Source organism: Marmota flaviventris, chromosome 12, assembly GCF_047511675.1.
Source record: "Marmota flaviventris isolate mMarFla1 chromosome 12, mMarFla1.hap1, whole genome shotgun sequence".
NCBI classification, from domain to species: domain Eukaryota; kingdom Metazoa; phylum Chordata; class Mammalia; order Rodentia; family Sciuridae; genus Marmota; species Marmota flaviventris.
The window spans coordinates 63,505,262-63,528,375 of record NC_092509.1 but is presented as its reverse complement, the minus strand read 5'-3'; positions in this window follow the sequence as shown (position 1 = coordinate 63,528,375).

Below are 23,114 nucleotides of genomic sequence, written 5' to 3'. Positions count from 1 at the left end.
TGTTTAAAATAATTTGGTGCAATTTCCCCATGAGTTTATACTGAAAAAAAAATGTATAAATGGAAAATTTAACACCTAAATGATCAATATTTGTATAGCACAACTTTTCTCTCTCTCTTTTTTTCCTTTTGTGGATCAGTAATTTTGTAACCACTTTAAAAAGTCTACCTATCTTTTATTCAGCAATTTAACAAATATTTGTCAATGGTGTGCTGTGCATAAGATACTCCACAAGGCCAGAGGATTTTTAGAATAAAAATACCTGGTGTATCTTTCAAGGATTCTGAAAGTTATAGTTAACATTGCTAATAATAACCTCTACTGCATTTATGAATCTCTATTTTTGTAGTGCTTTAATATGTTCATTTTAACAATTCTTGTAATTTAATGTGATAACTCCTTTTTTTTCAACAGAAGTTCATCACATTATATAATCTTACCTTCCAAAAGAGAAGAGTAAGTTCAAGAAATAACAAAACACTCTTCCCACTTCAGACATCTTGTACCATCAGGTAGGATGAATATAAAATTGCACTGGCACATTGTCATCAGATGTGTGTCACATAGCTGCCTTCTATTTTGTGTAGTCAGAGAATACCATAACTCGAAAAATCCACACACCAATCTTCTGCATAACCTTGGCCTAGTTTTCTGTTTCCTTCATGTGCACAGATAGAGAGGGCTTGGATCACATGCCTGATGTAAAGTTTAAAAATCTCAGTCTTTCCCCAATGATCAGAAATATTTACCTCACTCCTTTCTCCCTCTAGTAGCATTCTTGAATTGACTCTCACACCTGTTCATCCTAGAAGGCAATAAATAAATAAATAAATAAATAAGCCAGCAAAATGTACTCTAAAAATCCCTCTTCTTAACAAGGTCTTCTGTTAGAAAATTCTGAAATGGTCCCTGTTGTATTGTATCACCAGCTGTGGCCTTTTATCTCCTTATGGAGTAATGCTGACATCTCACCAGGCAAAGCCATTGTGCTTATGGGTACCATAAATATCTCCCCTAAATCCTACATGATAAATTTCCCTCTGATTGGTAAAGCAGATACTGTGCTTTGCAAAGGGAGAGTGGGGAGGCTTTGATGATGCTAAACTAAGCCTCTGGAGCGATCCCATCCATCCCTTCGGAATCTCACTTCTCAACAACTGGAGTCACAAAAAAACCATAGAAAATTCAGTCCGGATTATCCCTTCCCCTTGGTGTCTTTTTTAAACTGGTTTTTAATAAGGGGCAAACTTAACTTTTCTCAGACAGAACACAAAGCAGATGAGTTTGTTAAAGGTCCAAATGGGAACATGCTTCTTATACAAATCACATTATGCTTTTCAGACCACAGCCTGAAACGAAAAGAAAAAAAAAATCCTGTGAATGAAAAGTCAAACAAGGGCTTTCAGTTTTGTACATGAATTTGAAATGACTTTATCCCTGACTCATGTTCTACTTTATTTTCAATTCTTGGGAAGACCTGTCCCTATACTGTGATTTTTTTTTTAAATAACAAGTTTCCATTTGTAACCATTAGTTGGTCTTTCCACAAAATTGAATTGCTGGAAAGGACCAGAAAGGGAAAGAATATTCCTGGATCAGATGGAACTGGTGCGGGTGGAAGTCCTTGGATTTGAACAAGCATTGTCAATTCTCATCTGAACAAACCAACTGGATTATTCTGTGTATTTCTCTTGGTTTTCCCAGTGCATGTTTATTCAAATGGAAAAAAATAAATAAACAGTAGACTGTAGTTTGTTGGGGGGCAGGGGTGAAAATAAAAATTATTTTGGTATTTTATTACTTGGAACTTTATTTAATGCAAGATTTAGATTTAATTTTTGTTGTGTTTGTTATGCATGATATGCTGAAGAGGGAGTAATAGAGATAATAACCAAATGGTGAGAAAAGAATCATCTCTGTTACACTCAGTCCTTCTGGTACCCACCTTGTAGGCCGCCAAGAAGTATTTAGACAAGGGGAGAAAGCAACATATACTGGAAGATAAATAAATGAAAGATAATGGCTTGCTGTGGAGCTAATAAAGCAAAGAAGCTGAAAACATCTGCTAAATTTATTTTGTGGTCTGAGTGATCCACTCTGCATGTAACCCAAACCCCATTACCAAATCAACCCCTACCCCTAACTCACTCCCACACTTTAGAGTATGACACATGGGTTGCTATGCATTTCACTAGGCACTTGAATTTGTTAAACTGAGCACTTTGCTCAGATGAAGGGTTTATGGTCTTGTCTCCTACTCATGGCTGGGAGTTCAATTGTGTTGCTTTTAACAACTGGACACTGTTCCCCTTGGCCAGAGGAGCTGAGCTTTTAATCATTGACCTTGGGATTCTACGATATGGCATGGGATATTTTGTGTTTACTGGCTTTTAAGATACTGCTATTGAGGACAGAGGGGAAAAACCATAAGGTACTCATGACCAGTCCAGCCTTACAGGAAGTGGCGGAATTCCCCAGGAGGATGCTGCCACACTGCTGATTCAATCGTCACTCAGAGGTTACTGGCTGTAGTCAGTAAGTTACAGGAAACCTTTCAGCCTCTACTTGGTTATTTATAGAGGAGTTTATAGGATTCTTCCACAACTCAAGGGAGGAAAATCAAACAAATGTCACCTCCTATTATCGTGGCAACTAAGTTCCACTCTGAAAATAGAAGTTGGAACCTTTGCCCATTAACTAGTAAGCCAGTCCACTGGTGTATTTGGATTTTAGAGACACTTTTACCTTTTTAAAAATTTCTTCCAAATTTTAACCCACTCTTGATTTTTTTTTCTGATTGGGCCCACCCTTGTTGGCAACCTTTGACACCCATTTGCATTAAACTAATGTTTTAAGAATGAACTCGATATACACAGAATTGGATTATTTGTGATTCTCTCCATACTTTTTTCCTCCCTTTACTTCTTCTTTTTTCATCCCCCCTCATACTAATATGAAACTTACTATTTGGCATTGTTCTAAGAATTTGAATCCTCATTATAAACCCAGGGTGGAGGCGCAGTTTTGAATCCCATTCTACAAATGAGAAGACTTGATTTATGATACACTGTCATCATTGGTAAAAGCATGACTTTATTTTATTTATTCATTTACCCATTTTTATTCATTGGCTTATTGTTTTCTTAGTAATTAAAACCAACTACCCAAACCAAGAATTAGGACATGAGCAACAATTACCTCTAATGATACAATTCACCCCTATCCCATTACCTACCCTGCACCACCCTGGCATGCTAAATTTTACATCTAGATTATTTTCTTTTAAAAACAATTTTAGCATACATATGTATTTGGTCAAAACTGTTATTGCTTACTTTTAAGAATCTTTGGCTATAAAGAACCATCATGTGGTGGTCATCTGAGAACTTACCACTCAGCATTATATTATCATAAGTAACTATAATTCATTTCACTGCTATAATATATTCTAGGATGAACAATTTCTGTGTCTGTTTCCCTGTTAATAGTTGTTAGCTGCTCTTGTTATTACAGAGTAATTATTAAATGCTATTATAATCATTTTATGCTTCTCTGGGTGCACAAATATGTGTGTGTGTGTGTGTATAAAACTGTTGGGTTATAGGGTGTGTGAATGTTTAATTTTAAAAGATAATGTCAGCTGGCCATGTGTCACACACCTGTAATCCCAGTAGCTCAGGAGGCTGAGGCAGGAGAATCATGAGTTCAAAGCCAGCCTCAGCAAAAGTGTGGCTCTAAGTAACTCAGTAAGACCCTGTCTCTAAATTAAATACAAAATACAAAATAGGGTTGGGGATAATTGGCTCAGTGGTCAAGTGCCCTGAGTTCAATCCCTAGTATCAACAAAACAAAACATAAATGATAATGTCAAGCAGCTTTCCAAGTTGTTAAGCAGTTTGTACCAGTAAAATATAAGAAATCTTGTATAAACTCTCCCAATTTTTGGTGTAGTTTAAATTCTTAATTCTTGCCAACAAATTGGAAATAAATTGATATTCATATCATCTTGCTATTATGTACCTTGATTTGCTGGTATGTATTGCTGTGAAGCTAAACATCTTTCCATGTGTGTCCTGCTGTTTACATTTCTTTTTGAAATATATGTTGTTATATTTTATTCTTTTTTCCCCCTTCTTTTCTATTGAGCTGTTTGATTTCTGAGCATTTTATAGGGGTCTTTGCCTATTGTGGACACTAACCCTTTGTCACTTATATGTTGCACATGAGTTTTTCTCAGGTTGCAGATTTGCTTTTTCACCTTCTTTAAGAATTCTTCTCATGGACACAATTTCTTAATTTTAATAAAGTCAAAATCATAAATCTTTTCTTTTATGGTTTGTACTTTTTGTGCCTGTTTAAGAAATCCTTCTCTACCCGAGATCGGAAAGATACCCACCTATATTTTTCTACTAAGTGTTTTAAAATTTGCTTTTGACATTTAAGTCCCTAATCCATCTGGAGTTGATTTTGGGGTATGGTGTAAGGGTGGGATCCAAATTCATTTTTTTCCAAATAGACAACCAATTTTTCCAGCTCCTTTTATTGAATAATCCCTCTTTTCTCCACTGAAACGCCAAGCCACCTCTGCCCTCATTAAAGTTCCACATATGCATGGCTGTGTTTATGGGCTTCTTATTCTATTAATTGGTTCATTTGTCTATACATGCAATACAGTGTTTTGGTAACAGTACAATAGAGTCGAAAGAACTCATCATTTATAACCTTGAGCATGTCACCTGACCATTTTGTTCTATTTTCTCATTCATAACGCATGGTTAGCAATTCCCACCTCATAAGGATACTGTGAAGATTAAAGGGATAGTTGTGAAAATGTTTGGTAGGTAACTTTTATAGAAAACTCTATAAAATAGTCTATGCTGCTATTTGTTTTATAAATATTCTCCAAGTGTATTTTTTTATTTTTGTTTGTGGTTGTTTGAGTTTTGTCTTTTTGTTATTGTTCGGGTTTGGGGGATTTTATTTTTGTCTTTTAGAAATCTTCTGGTTATTAGTAACTAGAAACCTGACTTTTACCAGCTTTAAAAATAAAACTTAATGGCCCACGTAACTTAAATATTCCTGTGGTAGAGCTGGCCATAGGTGAGGCTTTAAATAGCATCTCTTTAGAGACCAGAAAGCCACTTTTTTTCCCCCAGTTCTCCCCGACTGCTTCCTGCAGTGCTACCTTCACTCAGAAGCCTTCTTGTCACAACCTGACTGCTGGCAACCTCTGGGGCTGCACGGTTCACATCCAGCCCAGAGACAGCTCTCTCCAAGGGGGTCCCAGAGAAGAAAGAGGAAACTTCTTCTCCAGACCTCCCAAGCAAAGTTCTCTGTCTCACATCTTAGTGTTCTCCTTAGGGCATGTATTCTGTCCTCATCCAAGCTTCCAGCATAAAGATGGGAGCTGAGTGTGGGGCCCCTTCCTCCAAAGCATAGGAATTGTGTGCAGAGGACCAAACATTTGGAGGATGAATATTTCGGCGTTGGGGTTGGGGGAACCCATAGCAAATGATCATTACGTTTTTACTTATTTTTTTAACAAAATAATATGCGTATGAGGTCATAGATTAATTAGTGCAGAAGAGCACTAATAGGAAAAAAAGCAACAGCCACTCTCACCAACCCCAGTCTCACTCCTAAAAGGGAAATGCTTCCAACCCTGTATGCATTAGGTTCTTACGGCGACTGTTGTACTAATTCTGAGCAATATTTTAGACCTTGCTTCTTTATGAAGCCAGCTTTATACATTGTAATGCATTTCTACTTCTCTATCCTTTCTCTTTGATAGCTTGATAGTGATGCTTTTATTTTTAAATGTTGTCTTAAATGTTGTTTACCTTTATGATTTTAAATCAATTTTCCTTTATTTATCCTTACTTTTTTAAATGATACACAAAACATAAAAATTGTACATACTAATAGAGTGCCATGAGATGTTTCGATATACGTATACATTGTGCATATTTAATCAGGTTAAATACATCTATCTCCTCAAACAACTATCATTTCCTCATGGTGAAAAAGATTCAATATTCTGTCTTCTAGTGTTTTGAGATACAGGAGACAATTTTCCTATCTTTAAAAACTTGGATCTCAACTTCTTCCTCTGAAGAATGTTACCCACTTTTCCCCTCTTCCCACCACCTCCTGATTTCAATTCCCCTTTCTGTCAGATATACTTAACATTTTTCAATGTTAAGACTGTGGAAATTTACCTTCTTCCCTTCAACAATAGAAAGGACTTTCCTATTCTGTCTGTACAATAAGCTGAATTTGCAAAAACTGATCATTATCCAGCCAAGTTTTGTGCTGGAATAATATTTCTTTTCCTGTGGGTCCAATATTGCTTAAAGTAAACCCCTACACTACTTACCCAAAGTAAAATGCTCCCCTTCAGTGAAGTTAAGTAGAATCCATTTTATTATATATTTTCAATTTTGCTTTTAATTTCCATTAAAGTCCTAACTTTCTAGATTGCATTTTTCATGGTGTCTCTAATTATCCTAGTTTTCCATTTTTGTTCTTTCATTTAAGCATTTTTTTTGCATGAAATTCTTTTTCTTCCTCTCAAGAAATCAAATTCTTGGGTTTTTTATTTTATTTTATTTTATTTTATTGTCTCTTTACACCAAACTAGAATGTTTTGCCTCTAGGGTTCCTTTATGGTCGTCATGAGGGGCTCCTTGTCTCTGCTGTCTTGTGTTAGGTCCACCACTTTGAATTTTGTCATCCATTCCTGATTCTTTTCCTCTGGTTGCTTGACTATATCTTCAAGCAACTTAATAAAAAATATGATTAAAACGCAAACATTGCCCTTCTTTGCCTGTTGGAAATTATTTTTTTTCTGTTCTCATAGCTGATTGATATGTTGACTCAGAATTTGAGGGAACATTGCTTCACTTTATTGTAATATGCAGTTGTTGATGAGACGTCTTATATTAATCTGATCCTTATTCCTTCACATGGAGCTTATTTGGCCTTTCAAGATTTTTATGGTCATCCCTTCATCCTATAACTTTATCAGAACACCTTATATTATTGATTTTAAATTCCTCTTGTTATAGTAGTTGGTTATTTTTATAATTGTTATAGAATATTCCATATTCACAATTCACTTACTAGATTTGTTGATGAATACATAGGTTATTCCTAATTTGGGATTATTATAAAAGATGCAAAAGTGATCATTTGATACATTTGGATGATATTGCTAATTTCTTTTAGGTATGAATGTAGAAATGGAATTGCTGGGTCATGATGATTAACTTTAAAAGAAGCTGTCAGACGATTTTCCAAAGACGCTGTGCCATCGTATACTCCGATTAGCAATGTCTGAGAATTCCAGTTGTTCCATAGCCTCACCAATATATGTGACTGTCAGTCTTTTTAATTTTATCCTTTCTGGTGGGTGTAAATGGTATTTCATTATGGCTTTAATTTGCATTTATTTGATGAGTAATAATTGAGCATTTTTTCATATGTGCATGGACCTTTTTTATAAATTCTTTGCTCCAATATTATGCACATTTTCAAATTGAATTATATGTATACTCCCATTGATTGGTAGGTGGTTTTATATATTCTGGACAGAAGTACATGTAATAGGAATTTTGAATTATGAATCTTTTCTTGCATTCTGTAGCTTGCCTTTTAACTCCCTTAATATTGTCCCATGAACAAAATTTTTTAAATTTAAAGATATCCAGGTTTTTAATCTTTTCATGTATGATTAATGCCTTTTAAAGAAATATTGGGGCTGGGCATATCTCAGGAGTAGAGCACTTTTTTAGCATGTGGGAGGCTCTGCATTCAATCTCAGTATTAAAAAATAAAAGAAATATTAAGCTACTCTCAATTTCTTGAAGGCATTAATCTGTACTTTCATGTAAAAGCATAACTTTTTACCTTTTATACTTATATATTTATATGCCTTTATGTATATTAACATATATATTTATAATCTATGACACATTTATTTTTGTGTATGATGCAAGACAAGAATCAAGGTTTGGTTTTTCTCCATCCTGATATTAAATTGCTCTAACACCGTTTTCATTGAAAAGGCCACATTTCCAATGAATTCCACTGCCAACTTTCCTATAAATCAACTGACTATATATGTGCAGGTCTTTTTTTGGACTCTATTCTGTTCCATTTATCTATTTGTCTAGACCTGCTCCAAAACCACACTGCTTTAATTACTGTTTATATTGTGAATCTTAAAATCTGACTAAATGTTGAAATTTTGTCTTTTTTAAAAATTTTTCCAAAATTGTCTTAGTAATTCTAGATTTTGATATTTTCATACACATTTTGTCAATTTTCACCTAAATTGTCCTGGTATTTAATTAGAATTGTATTGAATCCAAAAGTTCAATTTGGGTAGACTCAAAATCTTAACGAAACTGCTTCCTACTATAAATACAGTATATATTTGAAATAATCTCTAATTACTTCAGATGCATTTATTTTCTGTCAGTAACATTTTTCTTTTCTATTCTTATAAAATATTTCATTAGATTTATTCTTAAAATTTAATCATTTGCTTCTATTACCGATGATATTTTAAATTTCATTTCCATATATTTATCTCTAGAATATAGAAATACTTGATTTTTTATATTGACCTCGTATCTGGTGTCCTTGATAGCTTCACCCATTACTATTAATAAGTTCTTTGTAATGTTTTGTTTTATTTTTTTCTGTTTCTTTGATTTTTTTATTTTCTATATTTCTAATTACTTTATCTGTGAATAGTAATGGTCTGTTGTTTTTATTTGTATTTTCTTTCATTATTTTACTTCGTTCAATCTCTTTTTTCTTATTTATTGAGTGATTTCCTTAGTTTTATTTTCCAGAAACCTTTAGCTTTTTTTTTTAACTTTGAGACTATACTACTCCTTTTCAAGAGCTCTTTCTTATTCTGTGCTTTAAACAAAAAAGGTAGCTTGCACTTGTTTTGTGGATGCGATAAAATTTCAAGTTATGTTACTTTCATGTCACTTTTGTTTTCTGAATTATTTCCTCATTTCTTTATTATTAGGCTTTCTGCTTTTCTTAAAAAATATTTCTTTTTCATGTCATTTTTCATCTTACATCTAGTAACCCATTCAAATTTTAAGAAATAACTACTTAGCCAATAAGGATCTCCTCTGCTGCCCCATCTCCGTCTCCTTCAGTCTCTCTTGAATGAGACTGTCTCTGGCAACATGCAGTGAAATGGAATGTGTCAGTTGGTCAATTTCCTTTGTGTGTGTGAAGAGGGGGAGCTGTCAGACTATTGCCCCTTTAGTTATTAAAAATGTAATGAGACAGATTTAAATCTGTGATGCCAACTTCTACACAAAGCATGTTCTAAATGCTTCATTCCACCTCAATAGAGAAGAAGCTTCCATGTTTGAACAAGAAATGGTAGTCTGGGGCTGGGGCTGTAGCTCACTGGCAGAGTACTCGCTTAGCATGTGTGAGGCACTGGGTTCAATCCTCAGCACTACATAAAAATAAACAAATAAAATAAAGGCAGTCTGTCTGTCTAAAACCACAAATAGTAATGATAATAATAATTATAATTATAATAATAAATTAAAAAAAAAAAAAGAAATGGTAGTCTGGCTGCCTGGGCCAGGTGAGGGAGTTTGGGATAACTATTCCTCAAGAACCATTTCTTCAATGAAGTCTCTTGCTTTCTATTCCTTTCTTACAGTGTGTGTGTGTGTGTGTGTGTGTGTGTGTATAAAATATATATTTTATACCATTGGCTGAGGGTTGTTTTGCTGAATTCAAATAGAATTCATGAATAGGCAAAGTGCCGCTCCCTTAGTGTTAGTAGCTCTGCCTCTGAATGCCAGCAGCTTTCAACTCTTAGTATTGGTGGTCCTTCTCACTGTTTTCCTGGAATCTGGAGGCAGCAGCTACCAGTAATTCTGCATTGCTCTCTGATGCCCCCCACCTAGTCACCCTCAAAGTTACCAGTCCTTGTTGCTGGCCGCCTTCAGTGCCAGCAGTCTCAGTACTACTAATGCTTAGTGAAACCAGCTTTTTAGCCTACTCTACTCAAGATAGAAATCACAAATAGGTAAAATGTGACCATCCAAAAGAGGCTTTATTAGGACATATGCTGCAGCATAAGGGGAAGCTGTGCATGTAGTATTCTGATAAGTGTGTGGAGAAGGCTGCTTATATAGATAAAGAAAGAAAGAGAGAGAGAGAGAGAGAGAAGAGAGAGAGAGAGAGAGAGAGAGAGAGAGAGAGAGAGAAAGGGAGGGAGGAAGGAAGGAAGGAAGGAAGGAAGGAAGGAAGGAAGGAAGGAAAATAAAGGAAAAGAAAAGCAAGGCTCATGCATGTGCGGAGTCCTGCCAGGCAACTTCAGACTTTCTATCTAATCATGGGTAGTAGGGGAGAAGTTCTTTGTGAACTATATTGAGCATCTCTGAAGTGGCTACAAAGTCATCCAGAGAGTCTGCTGGGTAGAATTATCTCAGATTGGCCTATATAAGCAAAGAATAATGTCTCTGAGCAGTGGCAGGGCATCTAAAGCAGCCGTGGCTAAGGTGAGACATTTGAGGTTAGCTACATCTGTCAAAGACATAAGAATAAAAATTTCCTTTAGGGAAGCATTGGGCCCTCTCTTGTGCCTCACTGACATGCCTCTGAAATTCCCATGAAGCATATTCTGAGTAGTGGCATTGTGATGCACCATCTTTCCTCAACTTGCATTTATCCACTGTTATGTCTTAAGTACATATATACAATTATACATAAGTACATATATATAATTACATAATACATAATAAGTGCATATATACAATTATATATGTTTACACACATACATATATACCTATGTGAACACACACAAGTATATTTATGCATGCACATAATAGGCATGTTTTATATACATAAATTCATATGTATTCCAGAAATATGTATGATGTGCAGGTTTTATACATGTGTGTATATGTTTGTATGTATTTATGTGTATATATGCAGCCATGCATCCCTTAAGGATGGTATATGTTCTAAACAATACATTGTTAGGCAATTTTGTCATTGTGTGAACATCATACAGCATGCTCACACACACATAGATGATACACTTAGGCTATATTGTGTAGTCTATTGTCCTAAGGCCATGGAGGGTAAAGCAACACAAGACCAAATTAAGTGCAAAAGAAAATGAATTAATCAAAAGACTCAGTAAAATCCAGATGTATGCAGCTGCCACTGGCATAATACAGCACTGTGTTGTGCAGTAAACATTTTTACAAGCAAAATAAGTACACTCTAAAAATAATAATAAAAATTATAGCATAGTAAATACACAAACCAGTAACATAGTTGTTTACTATCATTATCAGGTATTTGTTACTGTGCACAGTTGTATGTGCTGTACTTTTATATGACTGGCAGTAAAGTAGGTTTGTGTATACCAGTTTCACCATAAATTTGAATAATGTGCAGTATAGGATGTTCTGAGGGGTACAACATCAATTCTATGGAATTTTTCAGTGTTGTTAAAATATTATGGGACCACCATCATATATGGGATCCATCACTGACAGAAATGTGGTTATGTGATGCATAATTGTATATACTTTTTGAAATTGGGGCCTTGAGAAGAACAAAGGGAATACAAGTCTATGGCTTTGAACCATAAACCTGAAAAATTTTTAGATAATATATGGTCAAGCTGTAAGTCTAAATTTCTTAAAATTGAAATCATGTTTCTTTTGAATTACTATTGAATTACATCATTTGTTGAGAGCTGATTCTACATGGACCTTTCATATTTCTATACATTTTGTTGGATTTGTACAGTGAATATCTTTGGATGAATAATGTCTCCTTTGAAGCCACAGACAGATTTGTTTGTCCAAGATAAAGAGAATACATACCTCCAGGGAAAATTTAGGGAAATTGCTAACCATCTGTGTTAAAAGAATAGGGTTTCCTGAATTCAACCCCTCTACTGAGAAGCTAACTCTCAAGTAGATAGCATAAATCTGGACAGCTCTGGATCTCTGAGAGATTTCATGGGCAAGAAGACCTACATGAACATGAAGCTCCACTCTCTGCTTCTCCAGATGTAAGAAACCCCCTTGTCTCAGACACAAGAGTCTAAGGTCTCCAAGCAGAACTCATGAAATTATGATAGCATAACTTATTATCTTACAAATAGAGTAAAATTTCAGAACTATTTATACAGGAAAGGTCTAAAAATGATTTCAAACTAACCAAGATACTAATATTTAACATACTACTAGTTGAAAACATTAGTTCCACTTCCTAAACTTTTGTTGCTATCATTCTGCAAGACCTTCAGAGTTCATGATGTTCATATTCAGTCTCTTTTATAATCATTTAGGAGGATATTTTGAGGGATTAGAGCTAAACAGATCTATCTAATCTGCTATAGTTAATTAAAATCCCACATAAATGCTGTAAAGTTAACATCTTAAGCATCAGAAATACAAAAATAGAATCCATTTAAAAACTATGATCTTGAGCCATGAAGGTTAAAGATGTGTGCATAGAAATGATTTTTTTTTTGCTATTTTTTCACTTTTCTGCAAATCTTCAATGTTTTTTTCACTAGCAAGTATTACTTTAGTCTATCTGATTATGCTGAAACTGGTTTAGGAAAAAGTTATAGGAAAAAAAGTCTCTGGAATCATAGGGAAAAACCAACTTCTCTCACCATCCACCCAAAACTACATATGCTATAAGGGGAATTATCTGAACAAAAGGAATACTTTGGGCTAATATTTTTATATAGTTTAAATTTCTTATATACCTAGTATTATGGGTTAGATACGAGGGGTCCCCTGGAAGTTCATATGTAATATGGACTAAATGGGTGTTACCTGTGGACAGGTAGGGTGTGCATGGAAGAGATAGGTCACTGGGGCATGCCTTTGGGTCTATATTGTGTTCCTTGTGAGCATAGCTCTCTCTCTCTGCTTCCTCACTGTCATGCTCTGAGCACTTTTCCTCTACCACACCTTTCCACCATGATGTTCAGCCCCACCTTGAACCCAGAGCAATGGAGTCAGCTGTGTATGAACTGAGACTTCTGAAACCACGCATCCCAAATAAGCTTCACAATTTTAAGAGTGGAAAAGTGAGGATAGTGAAGGAGGGACCATCATAAAACATCCACCTGGGATGAAAGATTTATCTCACCATCTCCAAAGAATATATAGTGGCTAGTTCAGACAAAGACTGACTTCCTGCACCATCTTGCCTCCTAAAACTCCAATGAAAATCTGTGTTAGCAATATTGACCTAAAGGCTCTAAAAATTCTCAGACATCAAAGGAAGTTTCAACAATGTTTACTGCATGGACGTTGCTAAAGGCATTTTATAAGGATTATTCAAAAAGTGTTGAAATAAGAATGATATTATGACTAACCTTCAATTAACTACAACATTAATCCAACCGAAGTATTCCAGTCCCTTAAACTTCTGTGTAATTACAATCTTCTCCATGTCTCATACTCACCTCCCTGGGATTTCCTGCCCGTGTGCTCTTCTAGATAGTAAAGCACCAAAATATGGCACAGCGATTCCAAGCTGAGGAAGAAAATCCAACTTCTCACTATACTTTAAGAAAAACTATAATGTATGGCTCTATGGGAATCTCATAGGGGACATGTTCCAATGTCCTGAACTCATTGATATATTGTGGCACAAGGAGCTACACTTCCCTTTCCACTATCTTTTCAGAATTCTGATTTTCTTTATTTGAAGTTAATTGATTGTCCCAGTTGCACCAGTAACATTCTTGGGTATCTCTGTCCCATTCAAAAATCCTAATACATTAGCATCACTTTGCAAGACCCAACTGAGGACAGCAGGAGAAAACAAGACCTATCTTTGAGAATGTAATTCAAGAGAGACCCGATATAGACATAGAAAATCATAAAAAAGCATATTGACAAGTTGCAATGGAACCCTCAGAAAGGATGAACTGTGTGAAATGGTAGACTATAAATGCTCAAAGGAACCAGAAAATACAGTCAGGAATTTGAATTATACCCAGTTTTTATGCAACTATAATAAAAGGCCCAGCTTGAGACTAAAAGAGATTCAGATGTGTCTGGGGACATCTGGCAAAAGGGCAGTGTCAGCCTCCAGACTCTTGTTTGCCTATACACTGAGATTTCTGGGAGAGAACTAGTCCTCAGAGAGGAAGGATTCAGGCATGATGAGGTTGACTCAGTAAAAGAGCCTTAGTCATGGGATAAAAAAGATGATTCTGAACACAGCAAGTCGGATTCACCCCCAACCTAACCCCACCTGAACTTCATCTGGGTGTTATGGAAAGTTCCAAGTAAATGTTGAAGTAGTTGTTTTACTTTGTGGCATGACCAACTCTGCTTTGGGATTCCCCTCTAGCAAAACTGAACAGAAAAAAGTAACCCACCACTACCAACACTGTTTTTCTGTAAGGTATAAGTCATCACATAGCTGTGGTGTCCTGAGGGTACCAGCATGGTGCCTGGCAGAACTGGTGATAAAATAAGAAATAAAATCCACTCCAACACCTGGAGACTAAATACTATGCTACTGAATGAACAATGTGTAACAGAAGACATCAAGGAGGAGATTAAAAAATTTTCAGAGGTGAATGAGAACACAGATACAGCATATTGAGATCTCTGGGACACTATGAAAGCAGGTCTAAGAGGAAAGTTCATTGCATGGAGTTCATTCCTTAAAAGAAGGAAAAAGTCAACAAATAAATGACTTAACATTACATCTCAAAGTCCTAGAAAAAGAAGAATAAATGAACTCCAAAAGCAGCAGAAGACAGGAAATAATTAAAATCAGAGCCTTGACAATCTTTAGAGGGTGGTCACTCAAGAGGAAATACCATGCTTTGTGGGTGTAACAGAGACAGGCACTCAACAGGGGAATGATGGCAGTGTGTGGAGCAGGCTTTCATACCCAGCTCAACATGAGCAGCCACTGGTAGGAACTTGTGAACCAGCAGAAATACAAGAGAAATGTTAAGCTTAGCACAGCAGAAATGTATCTGTTATAGTCAGTAGAGCAGAAACAACCTGGACTTGAATGGTTGTTCTCAGCAACCTGAGATTCACATTATTTGTAGCTTTATGAAAATAAAGAGCATGATCTATAGGACAGGCACTTCAGCATAAGAGGGCATGAAATAGTGACATTTGAGTCTGATTTTAGCGTATCTCATACTTAGCTAGAGGGAGAAGAGATCTTGAGAAATCTAGACAATGCAATTATTTCTCAAAGTTTACAAATACTGTTAATTGTGATGTTCAATATTGGGTTTAGAATAAAGCCAATGATGACATCAGGTATGTGTAAAGACTAGTGTCTAAATGCCCCGTGCTCATCATCTATTTTTTAGGAGCCTCATAGACTCAAAATACTCAGATGCTACCATGACAGAAATCAAGAAGACAACTCTTTGATGTCCAAGTAAGAGAATGAGACCAGGGAAAAGAAAGCCAAGCACTGACAGATGATGGAAATAGCAACAGAGGTAAAGCTTCTGCCTTCCAATCCAGGGCTCTTTGCATGACATCATGAGGGTCAAGCAAGAAATAATAAGTCTATACATTTGATTTGACACTTTCCAGTGTCAAAAAATAAGTTATCTATAGCCATTCTGACAAATAACAGTGAAGCTGGGAATTTATATAAGAACTGTTTTCAAAGTTTGCACTGTCCTTGAATGTGTGTGTGCGTGAGTGTGTGTGTGTGTGTTTTCTCTCTATTTTGAAATGTTGATTTTGCTGCTATTGTTGTTGGCACTGGGGATGGAACCTTGGGGTGATTTACCACTGAGCTACCCCTCCAGTTCTTTTTATTTTGACACAAGGTTTAGGTAAATTGTAGAGGCTAGCCTCTAACTTGCAATCCTCCTGCTTCAGCCCCATTCATTGCTGGGCTTATAAGTGTGAATCACAACACACCATGGAAATGTCAATTCTTGAATTACCTTTTGATACAATTCCTTAAAAACTAGAATCCGTATTAGAATTAGATACCAAATAGAAAAAGTTTGCATAATCTTGTTTTTTTTCTAAAGGATGAATAAACCATAGTGGGAAATTAAGAAGGAAAATATGCAAGCCAAAGCAAGAACAAGACCAAGGAAGAAAAAAAAGAAAGTGGACAGAAGAGAAAAAGTGAAAGGAATGAGGTGGGTGGGTAGAACTCCACCAAAAACATATGGACACGGAGCTCATCATTAACTAGCGTGATTACTTGACATAAATGACAGACTGACATGGGGATAATGATCATCTGTCAAACCATCCATTTGACTGTTCTGGACTGTCCTGGTTGTTGTTTCCTTTTTTTTAGCCTAACTTGCCGGATTCCTTGACCAGTCAAGTCAAGACAGACATCCAACGCCGATCTGTACATGTCAACACAGACTCTCTCTTAAGGTAAAGGCCCACAAGTCTGAGTCATTGCTCTGAGAACTCCAGTGTCTAACTTTTCTTTTCTGCTAAATGAGAATGAGATGGTGTGTGTTTATAGTTTCATTAAATAGAAACACATGATTATAACCTTTCCACTGGGGGTTTGTACAGAGAATTTATTGCATGAGCTAGTGTCCTTGACCAAAGGGCTGCTTGGGTTGCTGAGGTACATGCGCTCTTCATCTGCTCTTCTTCCTTTATGAGTTCTGGCTTAGTGGGTTTTTCTTAGGAGCCTGTGTCTACAGATAGAAGGAAGGAAGAAAGAGATAAGCATTTTCTCTCCTTGGCCCAGCTTTTCCTGATACCCCACTCACCCTGGCTCCTGGGCTATCGGAGCTTTTTATGTGAAGCCCGAAGGATCACAGAGAAAGCTGGGAGATTCTCTTTCTTTAGTCCTGGTAAAAAAAAAAAATAATAATGGACATATTTCTGGGAAGTGATCATGTCTCACTAAGTCTGCGATCATTCATTACATGGGATGAACAAGTTGGAAATTTGCTTAAGGGTGTCTTCCTTTAACTTACAAGCTCTGCTCGGCTATGCAGTGCTTGTGTACCACTTAATATCCAGCTTAGATGGCACTCCCTGCATGGGGACCTCCTTGATTTCTCTTACTCCATTAAAAAATTCAATCCCTTTGGAATTCACCTCTCCCTCCTCTGTATTCCCTGCTGCGAATCAATTTTTGTTGCATTACAAATGCCTCAGCTCCCTGATGATAAGAAGCACGTTTTAACCACCATCACATTTCTAGCAGAGTCATGAATATTAATTTCTATTGAACTGGCAAAAGGATAAAATGAGGGAGGCCTGTGGAAGAGGTAGTGGGAGAAAAACAGGAAGAAAAAAGAACACAGAGAGGACAAGATGATTTGGTATTCTCATAGAAGGCGACATTAGGTGTTGGGAGGTGTCTTCAGGAAAAGACTAAGGGGATGCCCAGGCACAGAGGCTAAAGCCTGGTCTTCTCCCTGTAACTCCAGAACCACGGTCTGAATTGGTAGTTCCCAAATCTGCTTCTTCTTTTAAGTGTAAATAAAATGTAATTGTCTTTAGATTTTAAAAATGCATATGTGGCCAGGTGTGGTGGCACACACCTGTAATCCCAGTGGCTAGGGAGGCTAGGGAAGGAGGACTGTGAGCTCAGCAGGAGGCCCTAAGCAACTCAGCAAGACCTTGTCTCTAAATAAAATACAAAAAAAAAAAGGGAGATGTAGCTCAGTGATTAAGTGCACCTGGGTTCCATCCCTGGTACCAAAAATAAAAATAAAAATAAAAAATAAAAGTATATGTGGCCCTATTCCCTATTTTCATCAATGTCTTATGAAAAAAAGTATGTATAGTTGGAAAGGCTAGAAACGAGCCTTTTGTCTTTGTATTTCCCTTCTCTTATGACCAAGCCATCAGACTCATTATGAAACCTCAAGCAGGATGTTAAATCTCCAATAAAATGGCAATGGAGATCAGTGTGCCATTCAGAAGTAACAGGTGTTGCCCATGAAAATAACAGGTCAGTCCCTGAACACCTTGGAAAAAAATTTAGGGGACAAAGAGCAGCCTAGGTCAAGATATAACCTTGGAGCGTTTGCATAGTATAGAAGGTCTTGTCATCCTAGGGAGCCAGCCCCTTGGTGCACCCTCAGTAGTCTCTATTCCCACCACTTTACTGCCTCCCAAACTGCCAATCTCATTCCTCATATGGAAAACACTAAGAAGGGTTTGGGAGGTGTATCCCCTGATCCCCAGGTGTAGCAAGGAAATATGGGTGGAACCCGTGATTCCATTATTTCAGAAAAATATGATAGCAATTTAATATACATTATCTTATTTGATTCTTTCAACAACAACCCAGTGAAGACTAAAATCAACTTATATTTCCTGCTCCCTCCTCTTTCGGTTAAAGAAAGTTGGGGATAAAAAGAATTCCAGAAATTGTCCAAGGTTATGCTGTTGGAGACAGCTTCACCTTCTGCCACCAAAGGTCATATTGGTTTCACCATCTGTTCCTATTTCTTGGTTCACAGAGGATAGTTCTGTTATTAAGATGGGAACTTCTTATTGGGTACATTCTGGTTCTGACAGGCTTTTGTGAACTGGGTTGACTTGGGGAACTAACCACCAGGCATGATTTTGTTTCATTGGAAAAGTTTGTTCTGGGTTCTAAACAACTGATTTACATATAATATTTTAGTACATAGCTCATTTTAAATTGAGGACTGCCTGTACTAAGCTTCCAGCTTCTAAGGATAGAAAGATAGTCCCTTTTATTTTTCCTGTTCTGCTTTTGGAAACTACCAACAAGGGTGCCAATTAGCACCAGATGGGACAGGGACTGTGTGATGTGGAACTCCGACCACTGGGAACTGGAACAAGTCCACTAATGTATTAAGCAATCGAAAGAGCCAGAAGTTGGGCAGGCTTCGAGTTTGGCACAATGTAAAGTTCTGATCTGTGAAGGCTCAATGTTAAACACGGAATCTGCCCCTGCTCTACCCATTGCCTATGAGAAACAGGAAGGGAACCAGGAATTTGGAACTCTAACATCCTTGTGGCTGTAGACTTTCATTTGTATATTGGCTTTCACTCTTATAGCCTCTCTCCATATTGAACTTGAGTGAATCTATGGAATAGTTAAGCAGAGCTATAAATGCTAGTGGGCCTTGAAACTTGAATTTTAAGTATATGATTTTTACTTCTTTGTCTTTACATTTCTGAATATCCTGATTTTTGCAATTTAACTCCTTCCTATGTACAAAGTCAAGTATGGAACTGAAACATCAGATACATTAATTGAGACTTCAATAGCACATGTTTACTAAAAACAGAGATAAGTGAAACAACATAGGAATTGCTGTTGATCTCTTCTCGGCCTTTTGGCTAAGGTCAAGTGTAGGAATTGCTGTTGATAATATCTTAGTATCTATTTTCTCCTCATTTTCGTAGCTATGTACCTTCAATGCAAATTTAGCTTTCTGAGTTCTGTTATCTATGATTCATGATAGGAATTCATTCATCAGCTTTTCTCTGGCAGTGATTTAAGCCTTCTTGAAGATATCTGAACACAAGACCTATTGGAACACAGTTTTGCCTCAGTTTGATACAAGCCCGAATTTAATAGAAATTATCTAAGTTGGGTTTCATCCATAACATCAGGGTTTAGACTTGCATAGTACTTCGCAGTTTATTTCTCATTATGGCACACGTGGAAAATGATACTACTTTGTAGAGCTTCCTGGGCTAAAGATGTTGATAAGATAATTGACCACCAGAGCAAAATGACTGAGGGCTGAAGGCATCCCAGGTCCTGCTCAGTCAACTCAGGAGCTGAGGGAATCAATTCCTCATCACATTCGGATCCCATCATACATAGCACACCAGTGTCAACACCTACCCTTGGGCATACCCATTTGGAAGCTCTGGAGTAAAGGATATTTCAGGACCATTGGAGGAGTTTGTGACAACATTTTAGAATAAATTTACTGGGATTTGATCCCTGATGTGTGATTTTTGAGTGTTACGATCCAAAGCTTAAATCACAAATTGATCCCAAATTATTTGTTTCTGATAAGGCACCTAATGCTGGGGTGACTCACAGTCCAAAACTGATCTGGACTAAGGGGTTTCCCGTGACTTGAGACTCCCAGTGTTGAAACTGGGACAGACCTTGGTGAACCAGGACAGTTGATTTTCCATCTCCCAGAGACTAAAATCTTCTGTTAAGGTGCCGCAGCCCGGCTGGCTGGGCAAAATAACCGGGGGGTGACGAACAACTTGTGTACATTGATACAGCTGGAGTGGGAGCCATTTATTGTAGGACAACAGAGGTATTTATATACATTCCCCACAGCTTATCTAATTAACATAAACTAGATACAGCAGTCAACCAATAAGGAATCTCCACACTTAATGGCTTGCTGGTGTTACTTCACAAACCACTCCCTCTGGCAAAATGCCAGGCGCCATCCAGACTTGTTTACAGACCCTAACATTAAGGCAGAAAAGAGGAGACAAAGTTTCTGCTTTTATGGGGTCAAGTGTTGGCTGTGGTCTTCCCCAGCCGTTGGAACCTGAGACATTGCCCCCAGGAACTGGTCAGAGTCTAGATGGTCTACAATTTGTAAAGTAGAAGTCCATAACCTTTCTGATGAAATGTTTTCCTTTGTGAAGTTGCTTTTGCCAGTTCCAAGAGAAAATAGTGGGTTGAAAGCAAGTGGCATGACTGAACGTCGAGTGCTAGGCAAATGGCTCTTGCAAAGGCTTCATTGGGAACATGCAGACTCATAACAATTGTACTTCTGACAGGACTGCCTCTTGCCTGAGAAACTCATAAACATGGCTCTAGGCTGTACTTTTTTTTTTTTTGTTCCAGGTCCTTTAATTTAATTACAAGCTACAAGTAAGTTTCTTAAACGTGTGAACCAAATGGTGTCCAGAGGACACTCTGTTCATAAATTTTCAGAAAGTCAGCACTATTGGAATTACATGTTCTAATATGAGATGGGTGGACGAGTGTGGGAGAAATAAAAGCCACCCTCCCCCTCCTTCCCCACCCAGAGTTAAACCAAAATTGGTTTTGAGGTTCAAAAATATTCACATGATCGCTTTCTATGTTTGGCTGGAGCAGACTAAACTGTAATGCCAAGAAAATGGTTTCTTCTATCTGTCATGCTAATGCAGATGTCACAGGATCTCAGAGACGCCACAGCCCTGGCTCCTTCCCCTCATGCAGGGCTACAATTTCATTGCTAACACTTATTGTGCACCTACTCTGTGCACAGAGCCAGGCTTTGCACTGAAGAAATGAGAAATGTGTAAGAGAAAAATCTTGCCATCAAGATGCAGACCACATCTAGAGGAGAAGGCCATCTAAGCAAGTCACTTTCACAGAAAGCAGAATAAAATCAACACAATTGAGATACGGAAGGAAGAAGGGAATGCTGTTAGCACTGGTAGTGTCTGGCAAGGTACATATGCAAATTTCATCATGCCAGTGAGAGGTATAAAACTTGGAGGTCTAAAAACAATCAGAAATCTTTTCTCTTGTCATCACCCACCAAGACCAATGTGCCCATACTTCCCAGGCATCCATGTCAGACAGGTGCTGTCTGAATGTCACACTGACACTGACCTGGCAGGGAGACAGACTTGAGTTTGAATTCCATTTCACACATGAGCTTAACCTCTCTCAACTAATTTCCTATACTATAAAAGGAAATTAATAACAAGAGCTTTATTAATATCAAAAAGGTAAAATGAGGTAATATATGCAAACTTCACTCATTAAGATCTTACACAAATTAGGAAATTTGTACAATGGGAAGAAGACTGAGGAAAAATTTAAATCTTTAGGGTCACCTACCCGTCTCTTTCTGGTTTCTAATGAGACTTACTATGTATATTTCAAACTTAAAGTTCCTTACAGCAGTACAACTTGTACCATACTCTAGTGCATAACAGTCCACACTTCTCTTATTATTGGAAACATGAAAACCAAACCGGATGTTTTCTCTAATAAGCTGATGCTTATTCATAGTGGGGTAGGGGGATAGAGAAGAACAAAGGAACTTTGGTTTGTGTAGAGGGGAGTGAGGGGCAGGGTGGCTGTGGGGATGCGAAAGACAGTAGAATGAGACAGACATTATTACCCTATATACATGGATAATTACACTACTAGAGTGACTCTGCCCTGTGTACAGCCAGAGGAATGAGATGTTGTGCTCCATTTGTGTACAATATGTCAAAATGCATCCACTGTCATGTGTAACTAATTAGAACAAATTTAAAATATAAAAGAAACATCAACAAGTATTTTTAAAATTGAGGGCAAGTCCAATTAGATTCATAATTTTAGTAAAAGTGCATTGTTACATGAAGCCAAAGATCGGTAAAGGTGATGCTGGAAGAAAGGAGGGTAGAAGATAGGTAAAGCACATAGATTACCAAATTTCAAGAAGGAAACATTTGAATATTATTCAGAAGAGATTGCATTTTTAACACTCTGGACTCCATAGAAAGCTGTTTCTCTTTTACATGTCTTTAATTGCCTCCTTGGATACTGATATTTGACCCAATGTCAGCAGAATATTTGGTGATCATGCCAAGCACCCCTTAGTATGACACAATTCTGTTCTGGCGAATTGTTGAAGGGATTGCAACATGTTTTGTGCAATATGTGCAATATTTTGGAACATTCTAGTGCTGTGATTGCACTGAATTTTTTCCCATCCTACAAAAATTCCAGATCCTAGTCTGAAATTTTCATATGTGGAGACAGGTAGTCTAGCACTTCAGGGATGGTAGGTTGGATGTGACATCTCAATAGTCAAGTATCCATTCCCCATTCCTATAGCCATCTTTTCCACCACTTATTTTCTCTTACTATTAATAGCATTATTTTCCTAGTGCTTATTTTAGCCTTTTTCTTCCTTAGTAAATATCCATCTTCAGCAAAGAAAAACACTGACTCTTCTTTAAAACTAAACACTATTATGTTTTCCCTTTTAGACAGGGCAGCCACAGCATAAGTAGAATTTATAGAGAAAAAAGCACAGAAAAAAAAAAAGGTCAAGTATTATCTGTTTTCTTCCTACCTTTTCTTTCCTACCCCACATACCATTTCTCTTTCAAGTCTCCCACCAATTA